This window comes from Anomaloglossus baeobatrachus, chromosome 6 (assembly GCF_048569485.1).
Source record: "Anomaloglossus baeobatrachus isolate aAnoBae1 chromosome 6, aAnoBae1.hap1, whole genome shotgun sequence".
NCBI lineage: Eukaryota > Metazoa > Chordata > Amphibia > Anura > Aromobatidae > Anomaloglossus > Anomaloglossus baeobatrachus.
The window spans coordinates 338,103,734-338,128,516 of record NC_134358.1 but is presented as its reverse complement, the minus strand read 5'-3'; the positions used below and the strand labels follow the sequence as shown (position 1 = coordinate 338,128,516).

At 43.3% G+C, this 24,783-nt stretch overlaps 1 protein-coding gene across 8 annotated transcripts in view; it reads left to right on the top strand.

Moving 5' to 3' along the window:
* The window catches only part of CTNND2 (catenin delta 2), a 3,073,686-nt gene that overhangs the window by 2,275,283 nt on the left and 773,620 nt on the right, over positions 1–24,783 (top strand). The gene's annotated exons all lie outside the window — the stretch shown is intronic.

The window sequence follows — 24,783 nt, the reverse complement described above, 5'->3', positions numbered from 1 at the left end:
TTAGGATGCCACTAGGTACACTGAGTGTTTGCTAGTATAATGGCTTAGTTATAATGAGTTGGAGTGTGCAATGCAGGTAGAGGTGCTGCAAATGTCTTTGCACTAGTGTGACTAGACAAAAGTCCAATAGCCACGTTTAGGATGCCACTAGGTACACTGAGTGTTTGCTAGTATAATGGCTTAGTTATAATGAGTTGGAGTGTGCAATGCAGGTAGAGGTGCTGCAAATGTCTTTGCACTAGTGTGACTAGACAAAAGTCCAATAGCCACGTTTAGGATGCCACTAGGTACACTGAGTGTTTGCTAGTATAATGGCTTAGTTATAATGAGTTGGAGTGTGCAATGCAGGCAGAGGTGCTGCAAATATCTTTGCACTAGTGGGACTATAGCAAAGTCCAATAGCCACGTTTAGGATGCCACTAGGTACACTGAGTGTTTGCTAGTATAATGGCTTAGTTATAATGAGTTGGAGTGTGCAATGCAGGTAGAGGTGCTGCAAATATCTTTGCACTAGTGTGACTAGACAAAAGTCCAATAGCCACGTTTAGGATGCCACTAGGTACACTGAGTGTTTGCTAGTATAATGGCTTAGTTATAATGAGTTGGAGTGTGCAATGCAGGTAGAGGTGCTGCAAATGTCTTTGCACTAGTGTGACTAGACAAAAGTCCAATAGCCACGTTTAGGATGCCACTAGGTACACTGAGTGTTTGCTAGTATAATGGCTTAGTTATAATGAGTTGGAGTGTGCAATGCAGGCAGAGGTGCTGCAAATATCTTTGCACCAGTGGGACTATAGCAAAGTCCAATAGCCACGTTTAGGATGGCACTAGGTACACTGAGTGTTTGCTAGTATAATGGCTTAGTTATAATGAGTTGGAGTGTGCAATGCAGGTAGAGGTGCTGCAAATGTCTTTGCACTAGTGTGACTAGACAAAAGTCCAATAGCCACGTTTAGGATGCCACTAGGTACACTGAGTGTTTGCTAGTATAATGGCTTAGTTATAATGAGTTGGAGTGTGCAATGCAGGCAGAGGTGCTGCAAATATCTTTGCACCAGTGGGACTATAGCAAAGTCCAATAGCCACGTTTAGGATGGCACTAGGTACACTGAGTGTTTGCTAGTATAATGGCTTAGTTATAATGAGTTGGAGTGTGCAATGCAGGTAGAGGTGCTGCAAATGTCTTTGCACTAGTGTGACTAGACAAAAGTCCAATAGCCACGTTTAGGATGCCACTAGGTACACTGAGTGTTTGCTAGTATAATGGCTTAGTTATAATGAGTTGGAGTGTGCAATGCAGGCAGAGGTGCTGCAAATATCTTTGCACTAGTGGGACTATAGCAAAGTCCAATAGCCACGTTTAGGATGCCACTAGGTACACTGAGTGTTTGCTAGTATAATGGCTTAGTTATAATGAGTTGGAGTGTGCAATGCAGGTAGAGGTGCTGCAAATGTCTTTGCACTAGTGTGACTAGACAAAAGTCCAATAGCCACGTTTAGGATGCCACTAGGTACACTGAGTGTTTGCTAGTATAATGGCTTTGTTATAATGAGTTGGAGTGTGCAATGCAGGTAGAGGTGCTGCAAATGTCTTTGCACTAGTGTGACTAGACAAAAGTCCAATAGCCACGTTTAGGATGCCACTAGGTACACTGAGTGTTTGCTAGTATAATGGCTTAGTTATAATGAGTTGGAGTGTGCAATGCAGGTAGAGGTGCTGCAAATGTCTTTGCACTAGTGTGACTAGACAAAAGTCCAATAGCCACGTTTAGGATGCCACTAGGTACACTGAGTGTTTGCTAGTATAATGGCTTAGTTATAATGAGTTGGAGTGTGCAATGCAGGTAGAGGTGCTGCAAATGTCTTTGCACTAGTGTGACTAGACAAAAGTCCAATAGCCACGTTTAGGATGCCACTAGGTACACTGAGTGTTTGCTAGTATAAAGGCTTAGTTATAATGAGTTGGAGTGTGCAATGCAGGCAGAGGTGCTGCAAATATCTTTGCACTAGTGGGACTATAGCAAAGTCCAATAGCCACGTTTAGGATGCCACTAGGTACACTGAGTGTTTGCTAGTATAATGGCTTAGTTATAATGAGTTGGAGTGTGCAATGCAGGTAGAGGTGCTGCAAATGTCTTTGCACTAGTGTGACTAGACAAAAGTCCAATAGCCACGTTTAGGATGCCACTAGGTACACTGAGTGTTTGCTAGTATAATGGCTTAGTTATAATGAGTTGGAGTGTGCAATGCAGGTAGAGGTGCTGCAAATGTCTTTGCACTAGTGTGACTAGACAAAAGTCCAATAGCCACGTTTAGGATGCCCCTAGGTACACTGAGTGTTTGCTAGTATAATGGCTTAGTTATAATGAGTTTGAGTGTGCAATGCAGGCAGAGGTGCTGCAAAGATCTTTGCACTAGTGGGACTATAGCAAAGTCCAATAGCCACGTTTAGGATGCCACTAGGTACACTGAGTGTTTGCTAGTATAATGGCTTAGTTATAATGAGTTGGAGTGTGCAATGCAGGTAGAGGTGCTGCAAATGTCTTTGCACTAGTGTGACTAGACAAAAGTCCAATAGCCACGTTTAGGATGCCACTAGGTACACTGAGTGTTTGCTAGTATAATGGCTTAGTTATAATGAGTTGGAGTGTGCAATGCAGGTAGAGGTGCTGCAAATGTCTTTGCACTAGTGTGACTAGACAAAAGTCCAATAGCCACGTTTAGGATGCCACTAGGTACACTGAGTGTTTGCTAGTATAATGGCTTAGTTATAATGAGTTGGAGTGTGCAATGCAGGTAGAGGTGCTGCAAATGTCTTTGCACTAGTGTGACTAGACAAAAGTCCAATAGCCACGTTTAGGATGCCACTAGGTACACTGAGTGTTTGCTAGTATAATGGCTTAGTTATAATGAGTTGGAGTGTGCAATGCAGGTAGAGGTGCTGCAAATGTCTTTGCACTAGTGTGACTAGACAAAAGTCCAATAGCCACGTTTAGGATGCCACTAGGTACACTGAGTGTTTGCTAGTATAATGGCTTAGTTATAATGAGTTGGAGTGTGCAATGCAGGTAGAGGTGCTGCAAATGTCTTTGCACTAGTGTGACTAGACAAAAGTCCAATAGCCACGTTTAGGATGCCACTAGGTACACTGAGTGTTTGCTAGTATAATGGCTTAGTTATAATGAGTTGGAGTGTGCAATTCAGGCAGAGGTGCTGCAAATATCTTTGCACTAGTGGGACTCTAGCAAAGTCCAATAGCCACGTTTAGGATGCCACTAGGTACACTGAGTGTTTGCTAGTATAATGGCTTAGTTATAATGAGTTGGAGTGTGCAATGCAGGTAGAGGTGCTGCAAATGTCTTTGCACTAGTGTGACAAGACAAAAGTCCAATAGCCACGTTTAGGATGCCACTAGGTACACTGAGTGTTTGCTAGTATAATGGCTTAGTTATAATGAGTTGGAGTGTGCAATGCAGGTAGAGGTGCTGCAAATGTCTTTGCACTAGTGTGACTAGACAAAAGTCCAATAGCCACGTTTAGGATGCCACTAGGTACACTGAGTGTTTGCTAGTATAATGGCTTAGTTATAATGAGTTGGAGTGTGCAATGCAGGTAGAGGTGCTGCAAATGTCTTTGCACTAGTGTGACTAGACAAAAGTCCAATAGCCACGTTTAGGATGCCCCTAGGTACACTGAGTGTTTGCTAGTATAATGGCTTAGTTATAATGAGTTTGAGTGTGCAATGCAGGCAGAGGTGCTGCAAAGATCTTTGCACTAGTGGGACTATAGCAAAGTCCAATAGCCACGTTTAGGATGCCACTAGGTACACTGAGTGTTTGCTAGTATAATGGCTTAGTTATAATGAGTTGGAGTGTGCAATGCAGGTAGAGGTGCTGCAAATGTCTTTGCACTAGTGTGACTAGACAAAAGTCCAATAGCCACGTTTAGGATGCCACTAGGTACACTGAGTGTTTGCTAGTATAATGGCTTAGTTATAATGAGTTGGAGTGTGCAATGCAGGTAGAGGTGCTGCAAATGTCTTTGCACTAGTGTGACTAGACAAAAGTCCAATAGCCACGTTTAGGATGCCACTAGGTACACTGAGTGTTTGCTAGTATAATGGCTTAGTTATAATGAGTTGGAGTGTGCAATGCAGGTAGAGGTGCTGCAAATGTCTTTGCACTAGTGTGACTAGACAAAAGTCCAATAGCCACGTTTAGGATGCCACTAGGTACACTGAGTGTTTGCTAGTATAATGGCTTAGTTATAATGAGTTGGAGTGTGCAATGCAGGTAGAGGTGCTGCAAATGTCTTTGCACTAGTGTGACTAGACAAAAGTCCAATAGCCACGTTTAGGATGCCACTAGGTACACTGAGTGTTTGCTAGTATAATGGCTTAGTTATAATGAGTTGGAGTGTGCAATGCAGGTAGAGGTGCTGCAAATGTCTTTGCACTAGTGTGACTAGACAAAAGTCCAATAGCCACGTTTAGGATGCCACTAGGTACACTGAGTGTTTACTAGTATAATGGCTTAGTTATAATGAGTTGGAGTGTGCAATGCAGGTAGAGGTGCTGCAAATGTCTTTGCACTAGTGTGACTAGACAAAAGTCCAATAGCCACGTTTAGGATGCCACTAGGTACACTGAGTGTTTGCTAGTATAATGGCTTAGTTATAATGAGTTGGAGTGTGCAATGCAGGTAGAGGTGCTGCAAATGTCTTTGCACTAGTGTGACTAGACAAAAGTCCAATAGCCACGTTTAGGATGCCACTAGGTACACTGAGTGTTTGCTAGTATAATGGCTTAGTTATAATGAGTTGAAGTGTGCAATGCAGGCAGAGGTGCTGCAAATATCTTTGCACTAGTGGGACTATAGCAAAGTCCAATAGCCACGTTTAGGATGCCACTAGGTACACTGAGTGTTTGCTAGCATAATGGCTTAGTTATAATGAGTTGGAGTGTGCAATGCAGGTAGAGGTGCTGCAAATGTCTTTGCACTAGTGTGACTAGACAAAAGTCCAATAGCCACGTTTAGGATGCCACTAGGTACACTGAGTGTTTGCTAGTATAATGGCTTAGTTATAATGAGTTGGAGTGTGCAATGCAGGTAGAGGTGCTGCAAATGTCTTTGCACTAGTGTGACTAGACAAAAGTCCAATAGCCACGTTTAGGATGCCACTAGGTACACTGAGTGTTTGCTAGTATAATGGCTTAGTTATAATGAGTTGGAGTGTGCAATGCAGGTAGAGGTGCTGCAAATGTCTTTGCACTAGTGTGACTAGACAAAAGTCCAATAGCCACGTTTAGGATGCCACTAGGTACACTGAGTGTTTGCTAGTATAATGGCTTAGTTATAATGAGTTGGAGTGTGCAATGCAGGCAGAGGTGCTGCAAATATCTTTGCACTAGTGTGACTAGACAAAAGTCCAATAGCCACGTTTAGGATGCCACTAGGTACACTGAGTGTTTGCTAGTATAATGGCTTAGTTATAATGAGTTGGAGTGTGCAATGCAGGCAGAGGTGCTGCAAATATCTTTGCACCAGTGGGACTATAGCAAAGTCCAATAGCCACGTTTAGGATGCCACTAGGTACACTGAGTGTTTGCTAGTATAATGGCTTAGTTATAATGAGTTGGAGTGTGCAATGCAGGTAGAGGTGCTGCAAATGTCTTTGCACTAGTGTGACTAGACAAAAGTCCAATAGCCATGTTTAGGATGCCACTAGGTACACTGAGTGTTTGCTAGTATAATGGCTTAGTTATAATGAGTTGGAGTGTGCAATGCAGGCAGAGGTGCTGCAAATATCTTTGCACTAGTGGGACTATAGCAAAGTCCAATAGCCACGTTTAGGATGCCACTAGGTACACTGAGTGTTTGCTAGTATAATGGCTTAGTTATAATGAGTTGGAGTGTGCAATGCAGGTAGAGGTGCTGCAAATGTCTTTGCACTAGTGTGACTAGACAAAAGTCCAATAGCCACGTTTAGGATGCCACTAGGTACACTGAGTGTTTGCTAGTATAATGGCTTAGTTATAATGAGTTGGAGTGTGCAATGCAGGTAGAGGTGCTGCAAATGTCTTTGCACTAGTGTGACTAGACAAAAGTCCAATAGCCACGTTTAGGATGCCACTAGGTACACTGAGTGTTTGCTAGTATAATGGCTTAGTTATAATGAGTTGGAGTGTGCAATGCAGGCAGAGGTGCTGCAAATATCTTTGCACCAGTGGGACTATAGCAAAGTCCAATAGCCACGTTTAGGATGGCACTAGGTACACTGAGTGTTTGCTAGTATAATGGCTTAGTTATAATGAGTTGGAGTGTGCAATGCAGGTAGAGGTGCTGCAAATGTCTTTGCACTAGTGTGACTAGACAAAAGTCCAATAGCCACGTTTAGGATGCCACTAGGTACACTGAGTGTTTGCTAGTATAATGGCTTAGTTATAATGAGTTGGAGTGTGCAATGCAGGCAGAGGTGCTGCAAATATCTTTGCACCAGTGGGACTATAGCAAAGTCCAATAGCCACGTTTAGGATGGCACTAGGTACACTGAGTGTTTGCTAGTATAATGGCTTAGTTATAATGAGTTGGAGTGTGCAATGCAGGTAGAGGTGCTGCAAATGTCTTTGCACTAGTGTGACTAGACAAAAGTCCAATAGCCACGTTTGGGATGCCACTAGGTACACTGAGTGTTTGCTAGTATAATGGCTTAGTTATAATGAGTTGGAGTGTGCAATGCAGGCAGAGGTGCTGCAAATATCTTTGCACTAGTGGGACTATAGCAAAGTCCAATAGCCACGTTTAGGATGCCACTAGGTACACTGAGTGTTTGCTAGTATAATGGCTTAGTTATAATGAGTTGGAGTGTGCAATGCAGGTAGAGGTGCTGCAAATGTCTTTGCACTAGTGTGACTAGACAAAAGTCCAATAGCCACGTTTAGGATGCCACTAGGTACACTGAGTGTTTGCTAGTATAATGGCTTAGTTATAATGAGTTGGAGTGTGCAATGCAGGTAGAGGTGCTGCAAATGTCTTTGCACTAGTGTGACTAGACAAAAGTCCAATAGCCACGTTTAGGATGCCACTAGGTACACTGAGTGTTTGCTAGTATAATGGCTTAGTTATAATGAGTTGGAGTGTGCAATGCAGGTAGAGGTGCTGCAAATGTCTTTGCACTAGTGTGACTAGACAAAAGTCCAATAGCCACGTTTAGGATGCCACTAGGTACACTGAGTGTTTGCTAGTATAATGGCTTAGTTATAATGAGTTGGAGTGTGCAATGCAGGTAGAGGTGCTGCAAATGTCTTTGCACTAGTGTGACTAGACAAAAGTCCAATAGCCACGTTTAGGATGCCACTAGGTACACTGAGTGTTTGCTAGTATAAAGGCTTAGTTATAATGAGTTGGAGTGTGCAATGCAGGCAGAGGTGCTGCAAATATCTTTGCACTAGTGGGACTATAGCAAAGTCCAATAGCCACGTTTAGGATGCCACTAGGTACACTGAGTGTTTGCTAGTATAATGGCTTAGTTATAATGAGTTGGAGTGTGCAATGCAGGTAGAGGTGCTGCAAATGTCTTTGCACTAGTGTGACTAGACAAAAGTCCAATAGCCACGTTTAGGATGCCACTAGGTACACTGAGTGTTTGCTAGTATAATGGCTTAGTTATAATGAGTTGGAGTGTGCAATGCAGGTAGAGGTGCTGCAAATGTCTTTGCACTAGTGTGACTAGACAAAAGTCCAATAGCCACGTTTAGGATGCCCCTAGGTACACTGAGTGTTTGCTAGTATAATGGCTTAGTTATAATGAGTTTGAGTGTGCAATGCAGGCAGAGGTGCTGCAAAGATCTTTGCACTAGTGGGACTATAGCAAAGTCCAATAGCCACGTTTAGGATGCCACTAGGTACACTGAGTGTTTGCTAGTATAATGGCTTAGTTATAATGAGTTGGAGTGTGCAATGCAGGTAGAGGTGCTGCAAATGTCTTTGCACTAGTGTGACTAGACAAAAGTCCAATAGCCACGTTTAGGATGCCACTAGGTACACTGAGTGTTTGCTAGTATAATGGCTTAGTTATAATGAGTTGGAGTGTGCAATGCAGGTAGAGGTGCTGCAAATGTCTTTGCACTAGTGTGACTAGACAAAAGTCCAATAGCCACGTTTAGGATGCCACTAGGTACACTGAGTGTTTGCTAGTATAATGGCTTAGTTATAATGAGTTGGAGTGTGCAATGCAGGTAGAGGTGCTGCAAATGTCTTTGCACTAGTGTGACTAGACAAAAGTCCAATAGCCACGTTTAGGATGCCACTAGGTACACTGAGTGTTTGCTAGTATAATGGCTTAGTTATAATGAGTTGGAGTGTGCAATGCAGGTAGAGGTGCTGCAAATGTCTTTGCACTAGTGTGACTAGACAAAAGTCCAATAGCCACGTTTAGGATGCCACTAGGTACACTGAGTGTTTGCTAGTATAATGGCTTAGTTATAATGAGTTGGAGTGTGCAATGCAGGTAGAGGTGCTGCAAATGTCTTTGCACTAGTGTGACTAGACAAAAGTCCAATAGCCACGTTTAGGATGCCACTAGGTACACTGAGTGTTTGCTAGTATAATGGCTTAGTTATAATGAGTTGGAGTGTGCAATGCAGGCAGAGGTGCTGCAAATATCTTTGCACCAGTGGGACTATAGCAAAGTCCAATAGCCACGTTTAGGATGGCACTAGGTACACTGAGTGTTTGCTAGTATAATGGCTTAGTTATAATGAGTTGGAGTGTGCAATGCAGGTAGAGGTGCTGCAAATGTCTTTGCACTAGTGTGACTAGACAAAAGTCCAATAGCCACGTTTAGGATGCCACTAGGTACACTGAGTGTTTGCTAGTATAATGGCTTAGTTATAATGAGTTGGAGTGTGCAATGCAGGCAGAGGTGCTGCAAATATCTTTGCACTAGTGGGACTATAGCAAAGTCCAATAGCCACGTTTAGGATGCCACTAGGTACACTGAGTGTTTGCTAGTATAATGGCTTAGTTATAATGAGTTGGAGTGTGCAATGCAGGTAGAGGTGCTGCAAATGTCTTTGCACTAGTGTGACTAGACAAAAGTCCAATAGCCACGTTTAGGATGCCACTAGGTACACTGAGTGTTTGCTAGTATAATGGCTTAGTTATAATGAGTTGGAGTGTGCAATGCAGGTAGAGGTGCTGCAAATGTCTTTGCACTAGTGTGACTAGACAAAAGTCCAATAGCCACGTTTAGGATGCCACTAGGTACACTGAGTGTTTGCTAGTATAATGGCTTAGTTATAATGAGTTGGAGTGTGCAATGCAGGTAGAGGTGCTGCAAATGTCTTTGCACTAGTGTGACTAGACAAAAGTCCAATAGCCACGTTTAGGATGCCACTAGGTACACTGAGTGTTTGCTAGTATAATGGCTTAGTTATAATGAGTTGGAGTGTGCAATGCAGGTAGAGGTGCTGCAAATGTCTTTGCACTAGTGTGACTAGACAAAAGTCCAATAGCCACGTTTAGGATGCCACTAGGTACACTGAGTGTTTGCTAGTATAAAGGCTTAGTTATAATGAGTTGGAGTGTGCAATGCAGGCAGAGGTGCTGCAAATATCTTTGCACTAGTGGGACTATAGCAAAGTCCAATAGCCACGTTTAGGATGCCACTAGGTACACTGAGTGTTTGCTAGTATAATGGCTTAGTTATAATGAGTTGGAGTGTGCAATGCAGGTAGAGGTGCTGCAAATGTCTTTGCACTAGTGTGACTAGACAAAAGTCCAATAGCCACGTTTAGGATGCCACTAGGTACACTGAGTGTTTGCTAGTATAATGGCTTAGTTATAATGAGTTGGAGTGTGCAATGCAGGTAGAGGTGCTGCAAATGTCTTTGCACTAGTGTGACTAGACAAAAGTCCAATAGCCACGTTTAGGATGCCCCTAGGTACACTGAGTGTTTGCTAGTATAATGGCTTAGTTATAATGAGTTGGAGTGTGCAATGCAGGTAGAGGTGCTGCAAATGTCTTTGCACTAGTGTGACTAGACAAAAGTCCAATAGCCACGTTTAGGATGCCACTAGGTACACTGAGTGTTTGCTAGTATAAAGGCTTAGTTATAATGAGTTGGAGTGTGCAATGCAGGCAGAGGTGCTGCAAATATCTTTGCACTAGTGGGACTATAGCAAAGTCCAATAGCCACGTTTAGGATGCCACTAGGTACACTGAGTGTTTGCTAGTATAATGGCTTAGTTATAATGAGTTGGAGTGTGCAATGCAGGTAGAGGTGCTGCAAATGTCTTTGCACTAGTGTGACTAGACAAAAGTCCAATAGCCACGTTTAGGATGCCACTAGGTACACTGAGTGTTTGCTAGTATAATGGCTTAGTTATAATGAGTTGGAGTGTGCAATGCAGGCAGAGGTGCTGCAAATATCTTTGCACCAGTGGGACTATAGCAAAGTCCAATAGCCACGTTTAGGATGGCACTAGGTACACTGAGTGTTTGCTAGTATAATGGCTTAGTTATAATGAGTTGGAGTGTGCAATGCAGGTAGAGGTGCTGCAAATGTCTTTGCACTAGTGTGACTAGACAAAAGTCCAATAGCCACGTTTAGGATGCCACTAGGTACACTGAGTGTTTGCTAGTATAATGGCTTAGTTATAATGAGTTGGAGTGTGCAATGCAGGCAGAGGTGCTGCAAATATCTTTGCACTAGTGGGACTATAGCAAAGTCCAATAGCCACGTTTAGGATGCCACTAGGTACACTGAGTGTTTGCTAGTATAATGGCTTAGTTATAATGAGTTGGAGTGTGCAATGCAGGTAGAGGTGCTGCAAATGTCTTTGCACTAGTGTGACTAGACAAAAGTCCAATAGCCACGTTTAGGATGCCACTAGGTACACTGAGTGTTTGCTAGTATAATGGCTTAGTTATAATGAGTTGGAGTGTGCAATGCAGGTAGAGGTGCTGCAAATGTCTTTGCACTAGTGTGACTAGACAAAAGTCCAATAGCCACGTTTAGGATGCCACTAGGTACACTGAGTGTTTGCTAGTATAATGGCTTAGTTATAATGAGTTGGAGTGTGCAATGCAGGTAGAGGTGCTGCAAATGTCTTTGCACTAGTGTGACTAGACAAAAGTCCAATAGCCACGTTTAGGATGCCACTAGGTACACTGAGTGTTTGCTAGTATAATGGCTTAGTTATAATGAGTTGGAGTGTGCAATGCAGGTAGAGGTGCTGCAAATGTCTTTGCACTAGTGTGACTAGACAAAAGTCCAATAGCCACGTTTAGGATGCCACTAGGTACACTGAGTGTTTGCTAGTATAAAGGCTTAGTTATAATGAGTTGGAGTGTGCAATGCAGGCAGAGGTGCTGCAAATATCTTTGCACTAGTGGGACTATAGCAAAGTCCAATAGCCACGTTTAGGATGCCACTAGGTACACTGAGTGTTTGCTAGTATAATGGCTTAGTTATAATGAGTTGGAGTGTGCAATGCAGGTAGAGGTGCTGCAAATGTCTTTGCACTAGTGGGACTAGACAAAAGTCCAATAGCCACGTTTAGGATGCCCCTAGGTACACTGAGTGTTTGCTAGTATAATGGCTTAGTTATAATGAGTTTGAGTGTGCAATGCAGGCAGAGGTGCTGCAAAGATCTTTGCACTAGTGGGACTATAGCAAAGTCCAATAGCCACGTTTAGGATGCCACTAGGTACACTGAGTGTTTGCTAGTATAATGGCTTAGTTATAATGAGTTGGAGTGTGCAATGCAGGTAGAGGTGCTGCAAATGTCTTTGCACTAGTGTGACTAGACAAAAGTCCAATAGCCACGTTTAGGATGCCACTAGGTACACTGAGTGTTTGCTAGTATAATGGCTTAGTTATAATGAGTTGGAGTGTGCAATGCAGGTAGAGGTGCTGCAAATGTCTTTGCACTAGTGTGACTAGACAAAAGTCCAATAGCCACGTTTAGGATGCCACTAGGTACACTGAGTGTTTGCTAGTATAATGGCTTAGTTATAATGAGTTGGAGTGTGCAATGCAGGTAGAGGTGCTGCAAATGTCTTTGCACTAGTGTGACTAGACAAAAGTCCAATAGCCACGTTTAGGATGCCACTAGGTACACTGAGTGTTTGCTAGTATAATGGCTTAGTTATAATGAGTTGGAGTGTGCAATGCAGGTAGAGGTGCTGCAAATGTCTTTGCACTAGTGTGACTAGACAAAAGTCCAATAGCCACGTTTAGGATGCCACTAGGTACACTGAGTGTTTGCTAGTATAATGGCTTAGTTATAATGAGTTGGAGTGTGCAATGCAGGTAGAGGTGCTGCAAATGTCTTTGCACTAGTGTGACTAGACAAAAGTCCAATAGCCACGTTTAGGATGCCACTAGGTACACTGAGTGTTTGCTAGTATAATGGCTTAGTTATAATGAGTTGGAGTGTGCAATTCAGGCAGAGGTGCTGCAAATATCTTTGCACTAGTGGGACTCTAGCAAAGTCCAATAGCCACGTTTAGGATGCCACTAGGTACACTGAGTGTTTGCTAGTATAATGGCTTAGTTATAATGAGTTGGAGTGTGCAATGCAGGTAGAGGTGCTGCAAATGTCTTTGCACTAGTGTGACAAGACAAAAGTCCAATAGCCACGTTTAGGATGCCACTAGGTACACTGAGTGTTTGCTAGTATAATGGCTTAGTTATAATGAGTTGGAGTGTGCAATGCAGGTAGAGGTGCTGCAAATGTCTTTGCACTAGTGTGACTAGACAAAAGTCCAATAGCCACGTTTAGGATGCCACTAGGTACACTGAGTGTTTGCTAGTATAATGGCTTAGTTATAATGAGTTGGAGTGTGCAATGCAGGCAGAGGTGCTGCAAATATCTTTGCACCAGTGGGACTATAGCAAAGTCCAATAGCCACGTTTAGGATGCCACTAGGTACACTGAGTGTTTGCTAGTATAATGGCTTAGTTATAATGAGTTGGAGTGTGCAATGCAGGTAGAGGTGCTGCAAATGTCTTTGCACTAGTGTGACTAGACAAAAGTCCAATAGCCACGTTTAGGATGCCACTAGGTACACTGAGTGTTTGCTAGTATAATGGCTTAGTTATAATGAGTTGGAGTGTGCAATGCAGGTAGAGGTGCTGCAAATGTCTTTGCACTAGTGTGACTAGACAAAAGTCCAATAGCCACGTTTAGGATGCCCCTAGGTACACTGAGTGTTTGCTAGTATAATGGCTTAGTTATAATGAGTTGGAGTGTGCAATGCAGGCAGAGGTGCTGCAAATATCTTTGCACTAGTGGGACTATAGCAAAGTCCAATAGCCACGTTTAGGATGCCACTAGGTACACTGAGTGTTTGCTAGTATAATGGCTTAGTTATAATGAGTTGGAGTGTGCAATGCAGGTAGAGGTGCTGCAAATGTCTTTGCACTAGTGTGACTAGACAAAAGTCCAATAGCCACGTTTAGGATGCCACTAGGTACACTGAGTGTTTGCTAGTATAATGGCTTAGTTATAATGAGTTGGAGTGTGCAATGCAGGTAGAGGTGCTGCAAATGTCTTTGCACTAGTGTGACTAGACAAAAGTCCAATAGCCACGTTTAGGATGCCACTAGGTACACTGAGTGTTTGCTAGTATAATGGCTTAGTTATAATGAGTTGGAGTGTGCAATGCAGGTAGAGGTGCTGCAAATGTCTTTGCACTAGTGTGACTAGGCAAAAGTCCAATAGCCACGTTTAGGATGCCACTAGGTACACTGAGTGTTTGCTAGTATAATGGCTTAGTTATAATGAGTTGGAGTGTGCAATGCAGGTAGAGGTGCTGCAAATGTCTTTGCACTAGTGTGACTAGACAAAAGTCCAATAGCCACGTTTAGGATGCCACTAGGTACACTGAGTGTTTGCTAGTATAATGGCTTAGTTATAATGAGTTGGAGTGTGCAATGCAGGTAGAGGTGCTGCAAATGTCTTTGCACTAGTGTGACTAGACAAAAGTCCAATAGCCACGTTTAGGATGCCACTAGGTACACTGAGTGTTTGCTAGTATAATGGCTTAGTTATAATGAGTTGGAGTGTGCAATGCAGGTAGAGGTGCTGCAAATGTCTTTGCACTAGTGTGACTAGACAAAAGTCCAATAGCCACGTTTAGGATGCCACTAGGTACACTGAGTGTTTGCTAGTATAATGGCTTAGTTATAATGAGTTGGAGTGTGCAATGCAGGTAGAGGTGCTGCAAATGTCTTTGCACTAGTGTGACTAGACACAAGTCCAATAGCCACGTTTAGGATGCCACTAGGTACACTGAGTGTTTGCTAGTATAATGGCTTAGTTATAATGAGTTGGAGTGTGCAATGCAGGCAGAGGTGCTGCAAATGTCTTTGCACTAGTGTGACTAGACAAAAGTCCAATAGCCACGTTTAGGATGCCACTAGGTACACTGAGTGTTTGCTAGTATAATGGCTTAGTTATAATGAGTTGGAGTGTGCAATGCAGGCAGAGGTGCTGCAAATATCTTTGCACTAGTGGGACTATAGCAAAGTCCAATAGCCACGTTTAGGATGCCACTAGGTACACTGAGTGTTTGCTAGTATAATGGCTTAGTTATAATGAGTTGGAGTGTGCAATGCAGGTAGAGGTGCTGCAAATGTCTTTGCACTAGTGTGACTAGACAAAAGTCCAATAGCCACGTTTAGGATGCCACTAGGTACACTGAGTGTTTGCTAGTATAATGGCTTAGTTATAATGAGTTGGAGTGTGCAATGCAGGCAGAGGTGCTGCAAATATCTTTGCACTAGTGGGACTATAGCAAAGTCCAATAGCCACGTTTAGGATGCTACTAGGTACACTGAGTGTTTGCTAGTATAATGGCTTAGTTATAATGAGTTGGAGTGTGCAGAGGACAGGAGGGTACAGTGCCAGGATTGTGGGGCTCTGGGTAGAGGAATGGAAGCCTGCCTTTCTATTCCCTCCTAATGGGGAAATGCAGCGACGAAATCCCTGACCTTAGCTACACAGACGCTGTCTCTGTTTTCAGGACCTGTCACCTATGGCTCTGACCCTGCCGGTACGAGCCCTTAAAAGGACTGATGGAAAGTGCTATCCCTATGCTGTCCAGCGCTGTGTATGGAGCGCATACAGCAGTATCGTCGATAGGACAAAGGATGGAGCTGCGCCAGTGATGTCTGACACCAAGGACGCAGAAGAGATAATGGCGTCCGGACGGCCAGATACTCGTTTTTATAATGCAGGGACATGTGACATGGACATCCTATCACACATGCCGTTGCTTCTCTGGCTAAAAGTCCACTTAGCTGTGTGTGTCTGGGATTGGCTGACATAATGGCCCTCCCCACTACACGCGTGCGCTTAGGGAAGGAAGACAAGGAAAAAAAAAAAGAAGGCGCTGTTCACGCACACTATACACTGAAATGTCATAATAGTGGGAGTCACAGAGTGACTTACACTATTACAGCGGAAAGCCAGCTAGGAATTAGCTGTTTTTTTGCTGCTAGAACCGTTCTCGAACGTTTCTAGAACTATCGAGCTTTTGCAAAAAGCTCGAGTTCTAGTTCGATCTATAACAGGCCCCAAAATCACTCGAGCCTAGAACTGGAGAACCTCGAACCTCGAACCGCGCTCAACTCTACTCCCGATTAGCTGACTCCAGTGCCGCCGATAAATTCTGTGTCCCGCTGCAGATGGATCCAGTAAAATAACAATTACGGTTGCATGCGTTGCACGTACAATCCGCAGGATCCAGTCAGATGCGGTTTGCGTTTTTTTGCCGTCAGGCACAAAAACGCTGATGTGAAAGCAGCCTTAAACCGCAGAGTTCAGCGGCGTCTTCTCATGGAATTACATCCACTTTGCTTGAACAATTAAACATACTAGAATTTATGTGCAAAAAAACAGCAGAAAAAAATGCAGCATTTACACTACATGTGATCATGGATTAAATGTCCAAAATGGATGTGACGTCTTTTGCGTCTAAAGACGCTGCTGAACTGTGCAGTTTTAGTGTTTTTTTTCTTTATAAGATTCAGGATTCACATCTGCAACAAACATGTATCAAATAAGGGTGACAACAGCGGCGGACTGGAGTACCTGGGGCCCACCATGAAAAATCAATCTTGGGGCCCACCAGCACCATGCAGTTACCGTACTGTATATAGCAGGGGTGGGATTCAAATTTTTAACAGGTTCTCTGTAAACCCCGCCCATTTGAAAACCACACCCATTCTGTAACTACACCCATTCTGTTAGCCACACCCATTTTCACGCAATTTCCTCAACCAAAAAATGCAAGTAATTTAAAGTAAAATCTCCTTCCCCTTCCTCTCCTGTCCAGCACCAGTTGTTCCAGTCACTGTCAGTCTTACTGTATGAAATGATTTTTCTACAGTTTTTAAAAATTATTACTAATGGAGCCCTGCTAAAATTGGAATGGACGACCTTCCCCATACAGATCTCATCCCATATTATGGCCTCTTTTCCCCTACACATCCCATCCCATGTGGCTCCTTTCCCCCTACACATCTCATCCCATTATGGCCTCTTTCCCCATACAGATCCCATCCCATTATGGCCTCTTTCCCCTGCAGATCCCATCCCATTATGGCCTCTTTCCCCAGCAGATCACATCCCATTATGGCCTCTTTCCCCAGCAGATCACATCCCATGTGTTCCTTTTCCCATATTGCTCCCATCTTATGTGGCCCCTCTCCCCATATAGCTGCCATCTTAATGCGGCTCCTCTCCCCATATAGCAACATATAGCTGCCATCTTACGTGGCCCCTCTCCCCATATAGCCACATATAGCTGCCATCTTAATGTGGCCTTTCTCCCCATATAACCACATATAGCTGCCATCTTAATGTGGCCCCTCTCCCCATATAACCACATATAGCTGCCATCTTAATGTGGCCCCTCTCCCCATATAGCCACATATAGCTCCCATCTTATGTGGCCTCTCCCCATATCGCCACATATAGCTGCCATCTTAATGTGGCCCCTCTCCCCATATAGCCACATATAGCTGCCATCTTAATGTGGCCCCTCTCCCCATATAGCCACATATAGCTCCCATCTTATGTGGCCTCTCCCCATAGTCACATATAGCTGCCATCTTAATGTGGCCCCTCTCCCCATATAGCCACATATAGCTGCCATCTTATGTGGCCCCTCTCCCTGCATCTTCAGCTCACTGAGCGCTTACCTGCTCCAAGCACCGGTGGCCTCTCCTCTGTCTTCCGTCGTCCGCGGCTCTCTGCACACTAAGGGTATGTGCGCACTAGGTGTTTTTTTTCACACTGCGTTTTTTGTGCGTTTTTGGCTGCGTTTTTGCTCACTGCTTTTTTATGCGTTTTTTTATCAGTGAACAATGCCATTAAAGATTGTTGAAAAAAAAAGGTCTGATGTCATTTCCTTCTTCAATATGTTCTTCATTCTCCACTAGTGTATGCAGGAGAGCAGACAGCAGCTGCAGAACCACAAGGCTCAGCATGCTCCATCCAGGACTGTATGCAGGAGTTTTTTGCCCTCCAAAAAAATGACGTGGGCTTCGCCATATTTATGTATGCTAGCCAGTTACAGCAGGCAGCTATGGGCTGCCCCCAACCCCCAGCTGCCTATTTGTACCCGGCTGGGAACCAAAAATATAGAGAAGCCCTTTTTTTTTTATTTCATGAATTTCATTAAATAATTTTAAAAAATGACGTGGGCTTCGCCCAATTTTTGAGTCCAGCCAGGGACAACCAGGCGGCTGGGGATTGGAATCCACAGTGCAGGGTGCCCAAGCTTTCTGGGCACCCCCACTGTGAATTGCAGTCCGCAACCACCCCAGAAAATAGCGCTTTCACAGAAGCGCCATCTTCTGGCGCTGTATCCAACTCTACCAGCTGCCCTGATGTCGGGTGGCTCGCTGGGTAATAATGGGGTTAGGGCTTGCTGTATATTATCAAGTGACCCTAAGCCCAAAATTCATGGCGTCACGCCAATATTAGACATGGCACCGGGAGGCTGCAGACAGGTGAGTATGACATTTTTTTCTCTACTGTTCACTTTTGACTTCGCAGCTGCTTCCATCTCCTGCCCGCACATGGTGCCGCACGGGAGCGGACATGGCGCCGGACGGGAGGTGGATGCAGCTGTGCCGGTGCCGGGAGGATTCACACTTATGTGTTTACCAACAGAAGGAATCCTCTTCCTGTACACGTCACTGTACTACCCACCCCTTGCGTTTAGAGCCGCGTTTTTAGTCATAGAAACGCAGCTATATTTGCAATTTGTGTTTTTCATTGCGTTTTTGAACATCTCATTGAACTCAATGGGTGGAAAACGCAGTGAAAAACGCAGAAATAATTAACATGCTGCGTTTTTGTGGTCACCACAAAACCGCAGCTACAAAAAAGCGCTGTGTGCGGACAGCACTTCTGAAAACCCATAGACATTGCTGGGGAAGCAATGTCACATAGTTTTCTGCAAAAAAACGCGGTAAAAAACATCGCTAAAAACGCAGCAAAAACGTCTAGTGCGCACAGGGCCTGACGCTGACAGACGGCAGGAGGAGGAGCTACCTCCCCACACTGCCGTGACCTCTGCAGCGTCAGCACGTCGCTGCATGCCGGGTCAGGGTCCACTGAACCCATAAGTGCGGCGTATACGGAGCTACAGGGATTCATTTGTGTCAGTTGTCTTAAAGAGACACTAACACAAATGAATACAGAGAACCGGATCGCTGGAGCTGTTTCTTGCCGGTTCTGGGAACCGGCTGCTATTTTAACAACCGGTTCTCCAGAACCGGACAGAACCAGTTGAATCCCACTCCTGACTGTGCAGACATTTCGATGGAATAAGGGTTAATGTTACTGATCTGATTGCCCACAGTCTCCACATGCCCAACCGCCCCTCCCCCGGGGCCCTACTTGCCCCCCTGGGCCCCCGAACACCACCCCTGGGCCCCCGCACCCCACCCGGGGCCCCTGCTCGCTCCCCAGGCCCCCGCACCCCCCCTGGGCCCCCGTCTTCTATACTCACGTGCTGCTGCTCCTTCAGCCTGGCCTGGGACGACGCCGGGTGCGTCCTCCGCAGCGCGATGCTGCCAGCACCTGCACAGGAAGAAATCAGTCATCGCTCTGAGACTGCTTCCTCCTGCAGTGTCGCTGCGCAGATGAGTCAGAGCCGCGCGGCACTGACAGTGACAGCATGGAGAGAAGGGAGATCGCTCTCCCTGCTTGCCGCTGCAGAGGGAATGGGATTGTCGCTAATCATATCGGCAATGTGCCGATATGATTAGTGAAATTACCGGCCGGGGGAGGGCCTCTCACACATATCCATAGGGGCCCAAGGGGGATAGGGGGGCGGGGCCTAGGGGGCGTGGCCATCAATAGCAGGGGCCCACCGGGGGTTCTCCCGACCTCCTGGTGGGCCAGTCCGCCCCTGGGTGACAATGCATAAAAAATACCGCAGACACGCAATAATCATAGAAGAATGTTATTGCGCTCGTGGTGCGGACACCTGCAAAAAAACCCGCAGCATTTATGCTACGTGTGAACACAGCCTCAACTAAATATTTTCATTACATTTTTTATGGATTTTAATAAAGAAAAATAATAAACATTTTTTTTACCCCATTTACCAATCCCCATAAATAATCTGATCGCTGTGTTGCTCTGGTCGTTACGATTACAGGGACACCAAATATGTCCATGTTATTTGCTGATTTGTGATGTTTATTTTTTATAAAAAAGTGTAATAAAATTACAATACTCTATATTTTTTTTTATTATTTTTAGTAATTTTATCAGAAGAAAAAAAAAATCCTGTCCATTTAGAATACAGGACACAGAGATGCTGCTCTGTACAATGGAGCTCTATGTCCTGTGTAATCTGCTCAACAGCTAAAACAGCTGAAAAAGCTAGGAGGGCTTCTGGACACATGTTTGAAAGTTGCTGGTTTGAATCCAAGGTGGTGAAAATAAAGATAAAAATTTTATATATATAGTTGTATTTTTTTCTCATTTTTTTATAGTGGTTTTATGGGAACAAATTAATCTCTTTCCTTCACCTACAAAGAGATGCAGTGTTTTTCTATCTATCTATCTATCTATCATGTATCTATTATATATCTGTCCCTCTATTATTTATCTATCATGTATCATCTATCTATCTATCTATCCATATATCTATCCATCATGTATCTATCTATCCATCTATCTATCTATCCATCTATCTATCTATCAATCGTTTTATCTATCATGCATCAATTATATATCTATCCCTCTATTATCTATCTACAATGTATCATCTATCTATCCATATATCTATCTATATGTCTATCATGTATGTATCTATTTATTTATCATGTATCTATTTATCTATGTATGTATCTATCTATATATCCCTCCATCTATCATGTATCTATCTAGCTATTATCTATCATGTATCTATCTATCCCTGTATCTATCATGTATCTATCCCTCTATTTATCTATCATGTATCTATCTATCTATATATCTATCCCTCTATCTATTTATCTATGTATTATCTATCATGTATCTATCTATCCCTCTATCTATCATGTATCTATCTATCCCTCTATGTATTTATCTATCTATCATGTATCTATCTATCTATATATCCCTATATCTATCTATCTATCTATCTATCTATCTATCTATCCATTATCTATCAATGTATCTATCTATCCATGTATCCATGTATTATCTATCTAGGTAGGGCGGCACGGTGGCTCAGTGGTTAGCACTGCAGTCTTGCAGCGCTGGGGTCCTGGGTTCAAATCCCACCAAGGACACCATCTGCATGGAGTTTGTATGTTCTCCCCGTGTTTGCGTGGGTTTCCTCCGGGTACTCCGGTTTCCTCCCACACTCCAAAGACATACAGATAGGGACTCTAGATTGTGAGCCCCAATGGGGACAGTATTGCCAATGTGTGTAAAAGCGCTATGGAATTAATAGCGCTATATATAAATGAATAAAATTATTATTATTATTATCTATCCCTGTCTATTATCTACTATATATAGCTATCTATCATGTATCTATCTATCCATCCATCTTTCTATCTATCTATCATGTATTTATTATATATCTATCCTCTATCTATCTATCTATCAAGTATCTATCTATATACTGTATATATACAGTACAGACCAAAAGTTTGGACACACCTTCTCATCTCTAGAACTATTAAGAGAAGACTTTGTGCAGCAGGCCTTCATGGTAAAATAGCTGCTAAGAAACCACTGCTAAGGACAGGCAACAAGTAAAAGAGACGTGTTTGGGCTAAAGAACACAAGGAATGGACATTAGACCAGTGGAAATCTGTGCTTTGGTCTGATGAGTCCAAATTTGAGATCTTTGGATCCAACCACCGTGTCTTTGTAGAAAAGGTGAACGGATGGACTCTACATGCCTGGTTCCCACCGTGAAGCATGGAGGAGGAGGTGGGACGGTGTGGGGGTGCTTTGCTGGTGACACTGTTGGGGATTTATTCAAAATTGAAGGCATACTGAACCAGCATGGCTACCACAGCATCTTGCAGTGGCATGCTATTCCATCCGGTTTGCGTTTAGTTGGACCATCATTTATTTTTCAACAGCACAATGACCCAGAATACACCTCCAGGATGTGTAAGGGCTATTTGACTAAGAAGGAGAGTGATGGGGTGCTACGCCAGAGGACCTGGCTTCCCCAGTCACCAGACCTGAACCCAATCGAGATGGTTTGGGGTAAGCTGGACCGCAGAGTGAAGGCAAAAGGGCCAACTAATGCTAAGCATCTCTGGGAACTCCTTCAAGACTGTTGGAAAACCATTTACGGTGACTACCTCTTGAAGCTCATCAAGAGAATGCCAAGAGTGTGCAAAGCAGAAATCAAGGCAAAAGGTGGCTACTTTGAAGAACCTAGAATATAAGACATATTTTCAGTTGTTTCACACTTTTTAAGCATTCCATTCCACTCCACAGGTTTTCATTCATAGTTTCGATGTCTTCAATGTGAATCTACAATTTTTAGAGTCATGAAAATAAAGAAAACTGTTTGAATGAGAAGGTGTGCCCAAACTTTTGGTCTGTCATGTATATATATATATATATATATATATATATAACTATACGACCCCTAGAATACCATCCCTACAGTCAAGCATGGTGGTGGCAGCATCATGCTGTGGGGCTGTTTCTCAGCCAAGGGGCCTGGCCATCTGGTCCTCATCCATGGGAAGATGGATAGCTCGGCCTACCTGGAGATTTTGGCCAAGAACCTCCGCTCCTCCATAAAGGATCTTAAGATGGGTCGTCATTTCATCTTCCAACAAGACAACGACCCAAAGCACACAGCCAAGAAAACCAAGGCCTGGTTCAAGAGGGAAAAAATCAAGGTGTTGCAGTGGCCTAGTCAGTCTCCTGACCTTAACCCAATTGAAAACTTGTGGAAGGAGCTCAAGATTAAAGTCCACATGAGACACCCAAAGAACCTAGATAACTTGGAGAAGATCTGCATGGAGGAGTGGGCCAGGATAACTCCAGAGACCTGTGCCAGCCTGATCAGGTCTTATAAAAGACGATTATTGGCTGTAATTGCAAACAAGGGTTATTCCACAAAATATTAAACCTAGGGGTTGAATAATAATTGACCCACACTTTTATGTTGAAAATGTATTAAAATTTAACTGAGCAACATAACTTGTTGGTTTGTAAGATTTATGCATCTGTTAATAAATCCTGCTCTTGTTTGAAGTTTGCAGGCTCTAACTTATTTGCATCTTATCAAACCTGCTAAATCTGCAGGGGGTTGAATACTACTTGTAGGCACTGTATCTATCTCTCTATCATATATCTATTTATGTATCTATTATCTATCATGTATCTATCTATCTATCCCTCTATCTATCTATCCCTCTATCTATCTATCCTTCTATCTATCCGCTAGATGTATTTTTGGTATCTACAGAGGTGTCAAGGGGTGACGCGAACCTTCATGGAATGCACCACAGGTGCTCATTTTAGTTTAGAAGGCCAAATTGTGGTGACAGGCTCCTTTTAATGATATCTAGATTTAATTCAGACATGGATAGCACATGTAGCTGTAAAAGTCTATGGGGCCATTAACTTGTCTGTGAATCGTACACTACCTTGTAAAATCATTTAGACATTTTCGATTTTAATCCAAGGGTTGTTGGATGAAAATCAACAATGCAGGTCTATAGCTTCATGAAAAAAAATCAGACCACACTCACTTGACACCTGAGTACAGTCCAATTGTCACTGGCAATAAAAATTGAGAAAGCGGAGGGTTTTTTTTTTTTTTAATCTCCACGTACAGTATATCACAAACGTGAATACAACCCTCACACTCTGTAAATATTTTATTATACGTTTTCATGACATAACACTGAAGATACAATGTAAAATGGTCAGTGAACAGATGGTATAACAGTTGAAATTTGGTGTGCCCTTTAAATAACTCAACACACACCCATTAATGTCAAAACCGCAGGCAACAAAATTGAGTACATTCCTAAGTGAATATAACCAAATTTTGCCTAATTAGCCATAATCTCAATTACATTTGGCAGGGCTCAAAAGGGAAGGAGCGCTATTTGAATTTTGGAGTGCCTTTTTGGCTGGAATAGATTGCGGATGCCCTTTCACATTTGAAGACCTACTGACTATAGAGATTAGCGGATCCATTGAAGTTCGATTCGGTGGGTTTAGCCGGACTTTAGATACAGTTCAGTTTGGGACCCAGACTTGACATGAACCCCAATGGAAGTCTCACTAATTGAGCAGTTGGGTTCTCCTCCCACATGCAGCCATCCATCAATAGAACACTTTTGGGGGTGGGCAGGTGGGGTTTTTCCATTCTTCTTTGTTTTGGCGCACATTACATTCGATCACGCTGTTGTTACATCCAGTGCAAGCTGTTCAAACACTGCAAGCGGCTCACACTTGGCTGAGCACCAATGGTATCTGAGCACAGCAATGATCGCACAAGTGGCACCTGAATTTCAAATCTAAACTTTGTTTTTTTTTGTAAAGTCTGTTTGGTATGAACACTAAACACCGAACCTCAGGTTCTCTAATCTCTACTTCTGACATGCTAAAATAGCAGAAACCCCAACAAGTAACCCCATTTTGGAAACTACACCTCGAGGAATTAATTTAGAGGAGTATTGAGCATTTTTAACCTTTAGGTGATTTACAGTATTGTATAACATTGGTCGGAGTAAAAGAAAAATTGCCCTTTTTTCCAATACAATGTTGCTATGGCCTCAAGTTTTTAATTATCAAAAGGGATGATAGAAAAAAATAGCATCCGCCACCACCTTGTCTTTGGCCGGTGTGCTCTAAGAGATTGCCATGTTTGTGAAGCATTGGCATAGTGGGTTCACAATGCACACGAAATCTATCTCCTAAGTCCAGGTTAGGTAAAATGACGATGGCACCTCAAACGGTAAAGGTTTACAGGTTGATATGCCAGGATTTTACAGGATGAACATATAATCTTTCCCCCTTGCTCATTGATTGATAGCCTGCTCTACACACGTGACATGGAGTAAACTGACACTCAAAGTGCCGGGAAGTGATTACAATGCAATCACTGTCTACTAAGTGGTGTATGTAATAGCTCCTTGCAGAACCCTAATGATTGTGTTACGCACATGACCCGGTTCATTTGACATGCCCCGGGTCAGTCTGTCCATGCTAATATCATACGCTGCACACTGCATCAAATTGGTCTGCATGACTCATTCCAGAAGGA